The sequence below is a fragment of the Marmota monax genome, unplaced genomic scaffold (assembly GCF_021218885.2).
Source record: "Marmota monax isolate L192 unplaced genomic scaffold, Marmota_monax_Labrador192_F-V1.1 WCK01_AAM20220418_F8-fsc00024, whole genome shotgun sequence".
In the NCBI taxonomy this organism is placed as follows: Eukaryota; Metazoa; Chordata; class Mammalia; order Rodentia; family Sciuridae; genus Marmota; species Marmota monax.
In genome coordinates this window covers 23,330,130-23,344,287 of record NW_026695224.1, presented here as the reverse complement: position 1 = coordinate 23,344,287, position 14,158 = coordinate 23,330,130, and the positions used below count along the sequence as shown (strand labels likewise).

Genomic DNA, 14,158 nt, shown 5'->3' with positions numbered 1-14,158 from the left:
GCCTTGTTCTTTCAGTGGTATTCTCAATGCCTTGGAAGGCTGTTCACAGAGACACAGTCCTTGCCTTCATAGAGTTTACATTCCAGTAGAGGAGAAGGATGTGAGCAAATAAACAAGCAAACAGATGCTGTCATGTCAGGTCACGATAAGGGCTCGGAAGAAAGGGAAATAAATCAGGGTCAGAGGGGAGAGTGATGGGGTCATTTAAAGCAGGGAAGTCAGGGAAAGCTTCTCTGAGGAAGGGACATTAGAGCCGAGACCTGTTTGAAGTTGAGTTGAGCTGAGGGAATGTCTGGGGGAGGAACATTCTCCGTCAAAATAAAAGCAAATACAAAGCTCAAAGATGGAGCATGCCTGGCATATTTAAGGAACAGCGAGGAGGTTGTGTGGCTGAAGTGCAATGAGCAAGGGGGAGAGCAGCAGAAGGAGAGTTCAGAGAGGTTGCCGGGAGCTATATCATGTCGGGCCAGGCAGGCCAGGTAAGGCCTGATTTTTTTATTCTAAGAGTGATGAGGAATCATTGGAGGATTTTGAGCAGAGAATGACATTATCTGATCTACGTGATAAAAGATGAATTCTGGCAACTGTATGGGGGAAAAGAGTACAGGGAGGCAAAAGTGGGAATGGAGATGCCAGCTACCAGGGTACATCAGGTGAGAAATGACACTGGCTTAAACTAGGGTGGCAGCAATGAAGGTGGTAGGGAAAATCAGAATCAGGATACAGTTTCTGGTGAATTTTGTTGGTGAATCAGAACCTACTGTTAAGACAGGTGTGGATATGAAAGAAAGAGTTGCCAAAAATGACTCTTAAGATTTTTGACCCAAGAATTGATGAATGCCATTTGCTGAAACAGAGAGTTCTTATTATACTTGTGACAATAGTCTGTATGATTCTCTGGTTCAGTGGTTCTCAACTGGGGCTGATTTTGACTCCTGGGGAACATCTGGCAGTGTCTGAGACATTTCTGGTTGTCACAATGGGGATGGGGGAGTACTTTACTGACATCTAGTAGATGGAGGTCAGGGATGCAGCAAAATATTCTGCAGTGAACAAGGTAGCCCACTACAGTAAAGAGTTATCCAGCCCCAAATGCTAATAGGACCAGTATTGAGAAACCTGCTCTGATATTCAATGTTATATGGGTTCTATTATTGTAGGGACCCTGGAAAGCATGGCAGTGCCTAGCATTGTACTCCAAGTGCCTGACATATGGGGGAATTCAATAAAATTTTTGCTATTATGATATTCACACAAATAGGCACAATAAATAAGGCCTTAGAAAAAGAAGCATCAAAGGAGAACATTTTTAAAAAATCAAAAAGAAATGGATTCGAGATTATGGTATCAATCATCAGACTTTCAACAGCTGTCTTCTACATCAGAGGAAAAAAGATAGTCAAGAAAAGAATGTGTAAACCAGGGATTTTATATCCAGCAAAACTGACCTTCAAGTATAAAGGGGCAAATAGTTGTCAACGTGTAAGATCTCAGAGAAATTGTTTCCACAAATTATACCTAAAGAATCTACTAAAGAGAAAAGTTTAGATGAATAAAATGACTTGAAGAACTAAGTAGAGATTAAAAAGAGATCATGGTATATAGTAGCTATATGATCTAAAAATATAAATATAGTACAACTGTTAAAAATAAGGGATGGGGCACAGAAATATTTAACATAAGTTTTAGAAGAAGAAAATAAAATAGAAGCAAACAATCATAAAAGTAATAGACTATAATATACAATTTCCCCGAGTGATTAAAAAATGCGTATACTTTTGTATTGAAAGGGACTACTGAATACCAAAGAGAGCCAGTGTATCAGGGCTTACACCTAAACCCTTGTGAAAATTCAGAACTTTAAGAGTTAAGAGAAAATTCACTTTTAGTGAAGCACTGGTGTGTGTGGGGTTATCCATAACAAAGTAGAAAGCAGACTAATATCACATTTCTTGTTAGCAATATTGGGTATTAGCAGACCCTGAAGCAATGCCCTCAAAGACCTTAGGAAGAAAAAAAAAGTCTGCATTTAGCCTAACTACTAATTAAATATAAGTGCAGATGTAACATTTTTTTGGAATGTAATAAGTACTCACTACTTGTATAAAAAACGTTTATCACCCAGAGATCCTATATTAAAAAATTACTTATGTAGATTGTTTTGAATAAATGACAAAGGGTCCCAAAGAAGAGAATTACATAAAATAAAAAAAAACCAAACAAACAGGTGGCCAAGGAAAGGAAGATATAAAGAAAGAAAGATATTTAAAGAGAATTGGAGAGATCTGAGTGTCTGAGGCAGTCTTCTTCAAAGAGCAACCTTCCAATGGTCTAGCATTACACCTCCTTCTCTATCATTCTATATAGTTCTATTGTGACAGGACTATCATAATGTAAAAACTGCATATCTTGAATCCTTAGAATCATAGCATGGACAATGTGTATAAGACAATAATAGTTATAGAAATATTACAAATGTTTACACTGGAAGAATAAAAACATGCAATTACCAAAAATTTGGTGGCAAATGGAAAGATGTGATGGAAGGAGGGAAAGATACACTATTTTCACCATCTTTTTTTTTTATACTTTCTAATGATAATCATTCAAGAAATAGGCTTTTAAGAATATTTCAAATCATGAAGACAACCACTAGAAGACTTTACAAATTTCATAACTGATGGAAATTATGGGTAAGAAAGGAAAAGGGCAAAGAGGATGGGAAGTAATGTAATTATATTAAGAACCACAGCTTTTAGCAACCTGGATTCTATTAGGTACCACCTAAGACTGAAGCATCAAGATAGAAATGTAAGAATATTGCTAATCATGACAATGCCTAATTGGTCAAATCTACCTGGAATAGACTTGGAGAATTAGTGTCTGGGGTCTCCATTAAGACACAAGAAAGAAATGCCTCAGTTACCAGAAGGGAATTTAGACGGTTAAAACATAAAATAAATGTAAAATGAAATTAAGACTACTCTTTTTTTTTTTTTTTGTATCAGGGATTAAACTCAGGGGCACTTGACCACTGAGCCACATCCCCAGCCCTATTTTGTATTTTTATTTAGAGACAGTGTCTCACTGAGTTGCTTAGTGCCTCTGTTTTGCTGAAGCTGGCTTTGAACTGGAAATCCTCCTGTCTCAGCCTCCTGCGTGGCTGGGATTACAGGCATGCACCACCAATTCCAGCCAACACTATTCTTAATCATGCTTTCAAGGCCCTGTTCAAATATCTACTCCTCACTAACTTGCCAGGTATGGTGGGTTTTTTCAGTCCTAGGAAGACATGGGAACTACCCAATTAAGCACCTACTTTATGCCTTTACTAGGCATATTATTTGCATTATCTCATATAATTTTCATAATAACTTCACAAGACAGATATTGCTATTCCCATTTTATATGTAAGGAAACTAAAGCTCCAAGGGATTAAGAAATTTGCTCATAGTTATTTAGCTGATAGACATTCTGGTCTATTAAAAACTAAGGCTATTAAAAACTGACATTGCAGTCCATCCTTCTCCCACTTCTCCATGTTACACCTCTGTATTTATGTTCATGGTGTTGATTACATATATTTTTGTACCATGTATGTTTTATCTCATTGACTAAATCATCAGAACTTTGATGAGGGGCTCTCTGTTTTTAATAGTACTTCTGTCTCTTACAGCACATAATGTACTACATTTTGTATAGAATGAGCTTAATACCTATTATATAATTCTGGAATGACATCAATGAAAAGGAAAGATATTTTTTAGGTAAGTTAGTTATAATAAGGAATTAGTGTAAAGGGCTGCAGTTGTGGCTCAGTGGTAGAGCACTTCTGGCAAGTGTGAGACCCTGGGTTCGATCCTCAGCACCACATATAAATAAATAAATAATAGAAGATCCATTTACAACTAAAAAAATTTTAAAAAAAAGAATCAGTGTTATGAATCTCTACATCCTCAAAGCACATCAAAAATGTGCTTCAGAAATTTATATCTTTGTCTTTTCCATCATTTTCCTAATTAGGTCATTTTCTCAGGATTACAAGCAAAAGAGATAAATAAATTTGTTATCTAATTATTTTTTCCTGTTTAAATGTCTAATCTTCCTTCAGCATTATTTTCTTTTTTTAAAAAATGTTTTTACTAGTGCATTACTGCTATCTGTAGTAGTGCAGTTCATTTTGACATATCCGTACATGAATGGAATATATCCCTCAGCATTATTTTCAATTCATTTTCTCTATATTTGTATTACCCTTTAGGCATATTATGTGTTAAAAAGAACTTCGAGGGCTAGCTTATGATGTTTACCACCATGCGTGACAATATTTCAAAGGAAAACCGACTTAACATGTCTTAAAAAGGGAATTGGGGATAGCACGTCTTTGTAAACAATAAGCTTCCTGTACACAGTAATTTCATAGCGCCTGGCTCATTGCAAATGTGAGTGCTGGTTGAATCGCATGTAAAATAAGGAGGAAATCTTTATGGACATATTTCTTAGTAAAGGTGCATGTGAAATATGTCTCTTCCTAAATCATCCACCTGATAGGCAGGATGCACGCAGCGCTGCTTCGGCGTTCTTCCTGTCACTCACAGCCCACCCCGCTCAGAGGAGCCCACGGTAAATCTCACCACCCTGCGAGTGTAGATGGATTTCGGTTTGTTTTGTTTCACTATGGCTGTATCTTGTTTCAATAAATGCTGGCTCTAAGGCTTCTTGTGCTTTTTATTCCAAGCTGAGGATGCACGTTTACAAGCTGCCTGTCTCTCTGCGTTTAGCTGGAAGTGTTCACAGCCCCTCCCCCAGCCACCCTTCCCACTGCTTCTGCTACTACTTTTATTCAATTCAACACTTGAGGGAACTGCCGATGAAATGCCTCTGAATCTAAATTGCCAGCAATGGAAATAACAACCTATTTTCTGACCTCCCTTTCCTCCACCCACTCTTTTCGAATCTGAGTCTAGGAGCACAAAGCTGCTCTCTCTCTCTCTCTTGTCTCTTGGGTTTAGTGACATAGTGGCTTTTCAGGACTAGGAAAAAGAAAGTACAGCTTCCAACAAAAATCTATTAGGAAAAATATTTGGAAAGAGGAATAGAGAAGTGGGTATGCATATGCTTATTAGGTCTATGCAAATTCTGGGGAATACACGATGTAGAATAAGAAATTGGGATTTACACTCTGTAAGGTGAAGCTGCTACCTCAGGAGATTATATGCTAACTCCAACAGCACTAATCGCCACTAAAGCATTCTTGCTATTTCTCTTACAGAATTGCTCTCAGCATCTGTACACAAGACAGGAGAGAAAACAAGCCTTCTAACACCTAATTTTAAAAAATCCTAGACAGTGTTGCTCAGTTTAATCACGTACCATGTTACAAGACTTGTCTATGAATGGATTTTATCAATTTAAAAAAAAATCAAATCTTCCCTCAAAAAAGAAAAAAAAATTACCACTGTGAGATTTTAAAATATGATGCATGCTCTAATAAAACCCCTACTATGTTCTGGTGGGAAGTAGCAATAGTAAGTAGTACTATTCCCATTTGGAGTTAAGGAAACAATCTCTTGAGAGAAACTACTTAAGTATTAACAGTCCAAAGTCACACAGGCAATGAGTGGAGGAGGAGATCGAAACTCAGGCTGGTGTAAGTCTGCACTTTGCTTCAAGGGAAGTTCTAAGCAATGGTTTGTGACAATTGTGACCCAGGACAGCATGGAACACAAGAAAAATGGTAAACACAGAAGTGGACAAAATGTAAACAGAATTAGCCATTGGCCATTTAAAACTTGTGTGTTTTAGAAAAGTAAAACCTGAAACAAGCTGTAGAAGAGAGATATAGACTGACACTTCCTCAAACTATCTATGGAGTAGACTTTTTGGAATATGTAGAACATTATTTTTTTCATGGTTAATAATGGGTATGCATATGTTCAGCTTTTGTAAGTACTGCCAAATGGTTTTTTCAAAGGGGTTGAATGAGTTTACCTTCCTATTAGCAGTTACTTACCTTTGCCTATACTTTGTGTGTGTGTGTGTGGGGGGTTGTTTTCTATTTTAGTGGTTATATAGTGATATTTTAAAGTTTTTGTCCAAGTAGGTTTTAAAATTTATATCATTTAGAATTAATTAATGTTTTGATTAAATTTTTATTTGTTTTTCTTAGCACAGATTTTTTTTTGAATTTTTGGTTGGAGACTCTTTTAAGGGGGGAGGTTTTTAAAAACTTCTTTCTTTCTTCTTTCTTCCCCCACCTTCTCTTCTCTCTTGTAGTTGACTTTAAGTAATCATCATTCAGAGCTCCAAGTTCAAAACCAAGACTTAAATTTGGGTTGAGGATCCCTCTACCAAGTGATACTGGGGACACCACCACATCAGTCACTGAACCAGTAGGAAGATCAGTTTGTTTTCTGAAACTGAGATTGTCGCTCCCTCCTGAAGCCCCAGGAGGGAAGGCTCTTCCTTCAACCACCCTCAGGGCTGGAGGCAGTCCCCCTTTAGTGGGAAACAGAGTCTGGCTCCCATTTGCATCTCCATCCTCACAAAAAGGGTGCTTTTAGTCCCCTTCATCCTTTGGGGTTAGCTTCCCAGGCCTCCTCATTTCCATGCCCATGGGCCTCCAGATTTACGGACTCAGCTCTTCTCACCACATACTACCTTCAGTTTGGTTTCAGTTTTTGGCCTCAGAGAGATTTATCTTGTTTATGAGTGCAAACACAGTTCTTATTAAAAAAAAAATGAGTTGTTGTTTGTGTGTGTGTTTCTGTAGGCAGGGGTGGGGCGTGAGGAGAGGGTTAGAGTGCTCAGAATATGAACCTGCACAGCCATCTTGACCAGAATCCCCTTCTTTGAATTTCAGCGATTTCCTTAAGACGTCTCAAGTCGAACCTGCATGTAACTAGGTTCATTATCTTTCTTCACTACAACCTGCTCCTCTATAGCTTCTTTACCTCGATGAATAGTATAAAAATTGAGCTGGTCTCCAAAATTAGAAGTGTCAACTCCAATCCCAATTCTTCCCTTCCCGTCGCTCATCATTTTAAATCTATCACCAAATTCTGTAGAATATATTCCAGCAGCAACTCCTGAACCTGGCTGTGGTGCTCTCTCCTCTCCAACCCCACTATAGTGTAAGCACTGTGTCAAGTACACTCATCCAGCCACCAATGTCTTTCCACTTGACTTGTCTTTCACTGTTTCCAGACTTACTTTCCTAAACAAACAACACAATACAATCTTAAATCTCTCTCTCTCTCGTATGACTAAAAAAAAAAATCTCTCTCTTTTTACAACTTTAAATCTCTTTAAAGACTTCAACTTTTATTACCTAGAGAATAAAATTCAAAATTGTTAGTAGGGATGAAGATAAAAAGGTAGGTTAAGGTCATAATATATGATGTTGGGATGTACTGTGTGGCTGAGGGTGGTGTTTGCAGTGAATGACAAATGAAATGTATGTTTATTATCTTCTTATGTACTATTAGTAATGATCTCTAATATGAACTAAAATGCGAGCATATGGATGAATGGCCATCACTGGCAGAGGACAGCGTACTGGCTATTCTACTTGGGCTGATGTCTGTTGTTCCATCGTGTGGATCTTTATGTACTAATTACATCAGTAGGAGATGGAAGGGCAGGAGGAAGTTTGGGTGTTTATTCCTCCCCCTTTATTCCCATTGGGCCACTTTTCTGCTACTGTGGCAGCAGCCAGGTGGCCCATGGCTGAGTCTCTCCTCTGATAAAGATGGAATGAAATATATTTAAATTAGCAAATGTGAATTTAATTTCACTCAGGCAAAATTCTTAAAAAAACCCTCAAAAAAAACACAATATCCTACCTCTTTAAGAGTAAACATTATTTTCTATTTTAATGAACATTTGGGTCTTACAGTCTAAGAGAAGAGATACAGATTTATTCCTTTAAAATCAGTTCTGAAAAAAAGAACTAGTGGATTTATTATTGAAATCCTCTGACATCTCTCTTACATTCTCATTGTATTTCTGCAAAATTTGGGGAGCTATTTGAAAACAGTCAATTCTAGAAACAATATAATTGGTCTAGCTTAATTGATCACATTTGGGTATTTTTTAATTGACAAAATGCTGACCCGTGAGTCATAATTAAAGCTCACAGTGCTGAGCCTGCTGGAAAAAACCAGCTTGTGCTTACTTTTTATCTAGGTGTGGAGTCCTTCTGACACATGCTCTTTCTTCTCTGACCTCCTTTCCAAAGTCAGAAGCACATTTTGTTTCTCCCATAGTGGTTAAAAATGACACATTCAGATGTATCTACAGGCTGAAGTATGAGCCAATTTCTAAGAAATGAAAACCAATGCAAAAAACAAATAAACAAAACAAAACTCAGAGCAAATTCAAACAGTCTCTGGATACCATCACTGAAAAATAATGACTTGTGCTCTGTGCAGCAAACAGGAAGCAAAGTCCTGTGACTTCCCTGTTCAGCCCCCATCCCCCAAACTCCCTTCTGCCAACAACCCACATTTCATACACACCCAGTGTTGGGACAAGCGTGTGGTGAAGTGATGAGGGAGAGTAAGCTTTGGAATCACGTTCTTGGTTGGGGAAAACTGCAAGCTCTGACTCTTTCTATGTGAATGGCATTTCATTTTGTCCAGTTCAGTGTTTGCTGATGGCTCATGCTTTCTAGAAAAGCTTTGATGAAACCTTCTAATTTTACCTCAGCTTTGTCTCTTCTTTAGCGCAAGCTCTAGTCCTGGAAGTATAGAAACGTGGTCCACAGGAAAACAGCAAAGTAGAAGTGAAGGGGGTGGGGAGGAGTCAAACCTGAAGGAATTATAAATTTGATGAACCAGTTATCCCTTTTGATACCTGTTTTACTAATTTCTTATACTGGATGATTCTGATATGAAAGAAAACCCCAAATCTTTTCCCATAAAATCCATTTTCCATTTCATGTATGTTTTTAATAGAGTTGATACAAAGACATTCTGAGTTTGTTCAAAATGTGGATATTTTTGCTTCCAGAGTATTTTTATTTTATTGATGTGGGAGAAAAACAAAGTTAATTTATTTCCCTGGTTTGCACTTTCTGACTTTAAATATAGTTCTTGTTCAGCCAGATCCTCCTACTTCAATAACTATTCTTCAATCATTGTGGGAAATCAACAATTCTCACAAAAAGTCAACTACATAAAGATGTATGTATATGAGCACACACATATACACACAATTATGTGTACACAATATGTACACATAGTCCATACATATTAGGTATGTGCATGTAATACATACATATCTGTGAACACATGATTCCCCAAACATGCTGCCTTGGACTTGAAAATCAGAGTACCTGGGGGGCAGCATGTTCATTCTCTGAAGTTCCCTTATCCACCTAAAGGCTGGATCCATCAAAGAGGAACTCGGTGGCCTTCCAATCTTATTACTAAAATTTCATTAATAAAGGAAGATTAAACTCATACCACAGAGGAAGAATCTAAAAATCAAACGCCACACCTAGAGTCCAGAGGAACTTTGTCCCAGGCCAATGTCTGTTCTCCAGACTCATTCTCCCTAAAAATCATGTCCAACTCCTCCAACACTGCTTTTAGTCCTCTACCTCCCTCTTTCCTATGAAGACAGTATTTAAGCCTCAACCATCTTGCCCTTCTCTGAATTTCATGCTTTATATGACACATGCACACACATGCACATTGACAAACTTGTATGCCTTTCTACTGTTAATTTGTTGTCAATTCGTTTTAGCAGATTTTATTACTGAATTGAGGGAAAGTGGGAGCTTCCCTACATACACATACTTATAACTTATATGTGTCTCTTTAAAGTATTTTTCTTGATTAAAAATATAAAAAAGGGCTAGTGTTGTGGCTCAGTGGTGGCGTGCTCGCCCAGCGGATGCGGGGCCCTGGGTTCTATCCTCAGCACCACATACAAACAAATAAAAGGTATTGTGTCCAACTACAACTAAGGAATGAATATTAAAATAAATAAATAAATATATATATATATACAAAAAGAATATAACCAACATCTTTGTACTTACAGTTGAAGTTTGGAAGCTGGATTATATCCTTTTCTCTAACCAAGTTCTGTCTCAATGGAGAGAGAGAGAGAAGTTAGGAAGATGGGAATAAAATCTGCTGTGTAACCAGGGAGGTCTATATTGGACAACATGGCTTAAGTGTGTGCAGTAGCACACAATATACGTTCTCTTCCAAATTCTAAAGACCACATTAGCTTCTTCCTGTAAGCTAGAAAAACATGGCTTGGGTGTGCAGCAACAATGAGTTTCCTAATACTTTACCCCAGAGATAAGCAAAGAAAGCCACCTGAATCAGGTTTTCCCAAGGTTTCTGACATTTCAGCTTTTGGGTGGAGAGGTTAACAAGATGTCTACAAATGACAAGATCACAGAAAGGAGAATGGTGGGGCTCAGATGGGAATGCTCAATTCCTCTCCAGAACATTCAATCAGATAAACTTTCTCCATCTCTGAATGAGGACATTTTCCAATTTTTTATAGCTATTCTATGGGAATGCAATTGATTTTTATATTATTGATTTTGTATCATGAGACTTTGCTAAACTCAGGGAAGAAGCTCTGAGAGCTTAAAAAAATAGGTTCTTTGGAATTTCCAATAAAGATTATTAGCAATTTGTGGGTAAAGATGAATTTTTAGTTCATTCTTTCCACACTATGCCTGGTATTTCTCATTCTTGCCTTATTGTGTTGGCCAGTACCTCCTGTACCAGGCATGACTTCTTCCCTTCTACTTTATTTCAGTTTCTGTCCTACATTCTTTAGTCTTTTCTAGATTCTTAAGTTGAATATGTATTATTTTCAATTTTTCTTGTTGGTAAGTGTCAAGAGAAAAAAAGAATCAAAATGGAGAAGAATTGGTTTGGTACTTAAAATGTGTCTGGAGGCTGTTGTTACTCAGTCACAAAACCCTTGAACTTGGCTGCAAGACAAGTTCACTCACTCCCCATTGTTAGCCCTGAAACATAGTTACCATCTGCTGACCTGTACAACTGGACCCTTCCACCAAATACCAAGATTGAGAAAACACCCAATTCTTTACTTACAAAACACCTTAACTTTTTAAAGATCAATCATAGTTTCAGACTAAAAAGTGTTGTAATTTCCAACACCTTCGTGGTTTCAAGAATAAATATAGCTGCTATTTTATAAAGCCTCTGTATACATTTTGAAGACTGCTTGAATCAGTGTTTACCCAAATTTGAAATCCTAATTAGTCCCAAATAAGTGTAATTTTCTTTGTGATGAGGTTAATTTTATGCTCAGTTGACATTACAAATATATTTAAAAATATACATTTTATGTTTGAGTACCATGTAGTTACAGTTCATGAATTTTAATAGTGCTTTGATTTTCTTTCATATTTAAATATTTAAAAATTTTCTTGGTGGTTTTGATTTTAACCATAAAATTATTAAGGAATAAACTTTTAGGTTTCCAAACATACATGCCTTTTATTTTTTGTAATGGTTGAGTTCTAATTGAATTTCAGTGTAGACTAAGAAAAATTTGCATGGACTTTCTTGAGGTTTACTTTGTCATTTAGTACAAGCTCATATTTTATAGTTTTTCTATGTGGACCCCATCTCTGTGTGGGGATACATATTTTTTCTGTGTAGTACTCATTTGTGACAGAGATGTATTAAAATCTCCCACTACTACTATAGTTTTGCTTCAAATCCTCCTGAAACCTATAATTTTTCTCTATTTCAAGTTCATGATTGTTATTATTTCTGAGTATGGTATTTTGTATTATTGTGCTTTGTCCTTATTTTCTTTTAATATTTTTAGATGAATGGACCTTTATACCTTTATTTTATTCATTTGTTCATATGTGGTGCTGAGAATTGAACCCAGTGCCTCACACATGCTCTTCCACTGAGACCTGTGCTTTGTCCTTCTTAAGGCCTTTAACAAGGCTTAAATACTACAAAAACATCTTTTAGTATTTGTCTGGTAAGTCTTTCTTTATCCCTCAACATTTTATTTTCAACATTTCTTGCATTTTTGCTTTAGATATGTATTTTGTGATCTGAAAATGGCAGAACTTTGTTATTTTCTTTCTTCTTTGAAATATGAATGAATTAATTACATCGTAGTAAGATATTAACTGAAAGACGTTTAGTCTCAGTCACAGCCAGAGGCAGTAGGTGAAGAACATCATATGACAAAGGAAGGAGCTAGACTTTCTGTGCCTTGCTTAGAGAGGACAACACAGGTTCTGTTCATGCTCATGTACACATGGCCTCCCAGAAAAACTGGTCCTGCAACCTTTACCCCATTATTTATATCCAGATTACCAAAAAAGCTTGAGAGAAGAAAAGTAAAGAAGAAAATGTGAGGGGTGGATGATGAGACGATGGGGGAGGGCAGTGGGTAGAGGGAGGGATGAAAAGAGGGGGAGGGGAGGGAGGGGGAGGGAGAGAGAAGAGAAGAGAAGAGAATGCATTAAAAGAGTAATTAGCCTGGCAGGAGTGCTATACCCTCCCTAACCCATTCCTGCAAGCCAAGTGAAAATAGGGGTGGAGTGCTTGCCAGAGGGGAGATGGAAATCTTACTCATTTGCTAAGGCTGAATGAAGATACCACAGACTTGATGCTGCCTTGGGATAGAGCCAAAAGAAGAGAGGAAGTATTTAGGACCTAAAGTCCTGCAATTGCTAGGGCTGGAGAGCACAGGCCTGAAAGTTGTCCAGCTAGTGTTCACCCTGATGGCAATATGAGGAAAAGTGTTTCAGGCCAAGGTCCCTTCCACTGAGGAGGAGCAAGGGAATTTTGCAGAAGCCAAGTGGATGCTGGAGGTTAATCAGGTTAAATCCATGAAGGATGGTTCCTAAGAGAATTGCCTTCCTGACTGAGACAGGTGACCTCAGAGGAAAATAACTATCTACCCAGAGCAATAGCTGTTGGGAAGAGTGGCCATCAGAAGTCCCCTGAGAGTACATCTTCTGCTTCAGAGGCTTGTATGGTACAGAAAATCCTACCACAAATTTGTTCAGGGCCCAGGGTCAGCAGGATGTGGGAATGATGATAGGGTCATGGTCAAAGGAACCTGCCAAAGTACTCCATGATAAGGAGCCAGCCTATGTTCATCTCTCCCACGACAATAGGCATATGACAGCAATGACAGAATTCCCTCTTACCTTCTCCACACAACCCTGGAGGAGTTAAGGCAACACAGAAAACAGGCAAGACAGGGAGGAGCCACATAATCACAAACTGTGAGGCTATTTCTCTATTGCAAGTTCCTATGTCTTGGTTGGAATAGTGAAGGGTAGAAGCCTTCAAGTGGATGAGAGATTGAAACTTGGAGTTAGAATGGATTAGACTTTTTACTGCCTGAAAAGATCTTGCTTATTAATTCCTGAAAGTGACAAAAAGCAATGGAGTCTATCTGGGAGAAAGTATGTCAGACAGGAGTGTGAAGAGGATTAGTGGGAGGAAAACTGGGCTATTTCTTGCTTATTTTTCCACTGAACCCAATATTCAATAAATCCATTATATATTTATTATGATTACTAATATATCTGGACTCATTATAAAAAATAATTTTGTATTTTCTATTTACTTTCTTCTTGTGCAACTGGGGATTGAACCCAGGGCCTAGCACACACAAGTCAAGTGTTCTACCACTGAGCCACAGCCCCAGGCCTACTTTAATTTTGACTCCTTTTATCTGCATACTATACTGAATAAATATTTGATATTCCTGCTTTACATTTCAGGATGGAAAACCATAAATTACTTGTTAACTTTTAAATATTTTATCAGATATATTTCTTTTACATATGACATATTTTACATATATTTCCTTTTACATATGACATGGATATTTGTGTACTTTTATTGCCCATGAAATAACACTATTTACTGTCTTGTTATTTTTTTTCTTATTTCTGGATTAATCTTTTTTTAATATTTATTTTTTAGTTGTAGTTGGACACATTACTTTTATTTCACTTATTTATTTTTATGTGGTGCTGAGCTCGAGTCCAGGGTCTCCCACGTGTGAGGTGAGTGCTCTACCTCTGACCCACAACCCGAATCCCTGGATTAATCTTTTTTTGCAACAAAAAAGTCCCCAAACTTCTTTGCAATTGGCAACTAACAATGTA

At 37.5% G+C, this 14,158-nt stretch overlaps 1 long non-coding RNA gene across 1 annotated transcript in view; it reads left to right on the top strand.

Annotated features, from left to right (window-relative positions):
* The first annotated feature begins 402 nt into the window (after nucleotides 1-402).
* The window catches only part of LOC124086247 (uncharacterized), a 28,563-nt gene continuing 14,807 nt past the window's right edge, over nucleotides 403-14,158 (top strand). Inside the window, exon 1 of the long non-coding RNA XR_009225886.1 lies at nucleotides 403-479. This is a non-coding gene — a long non-coding RNA (uncharacterized LOC124086247). The remainder of the gene's footprint in view (nucleotides 480-14,158) is intronic.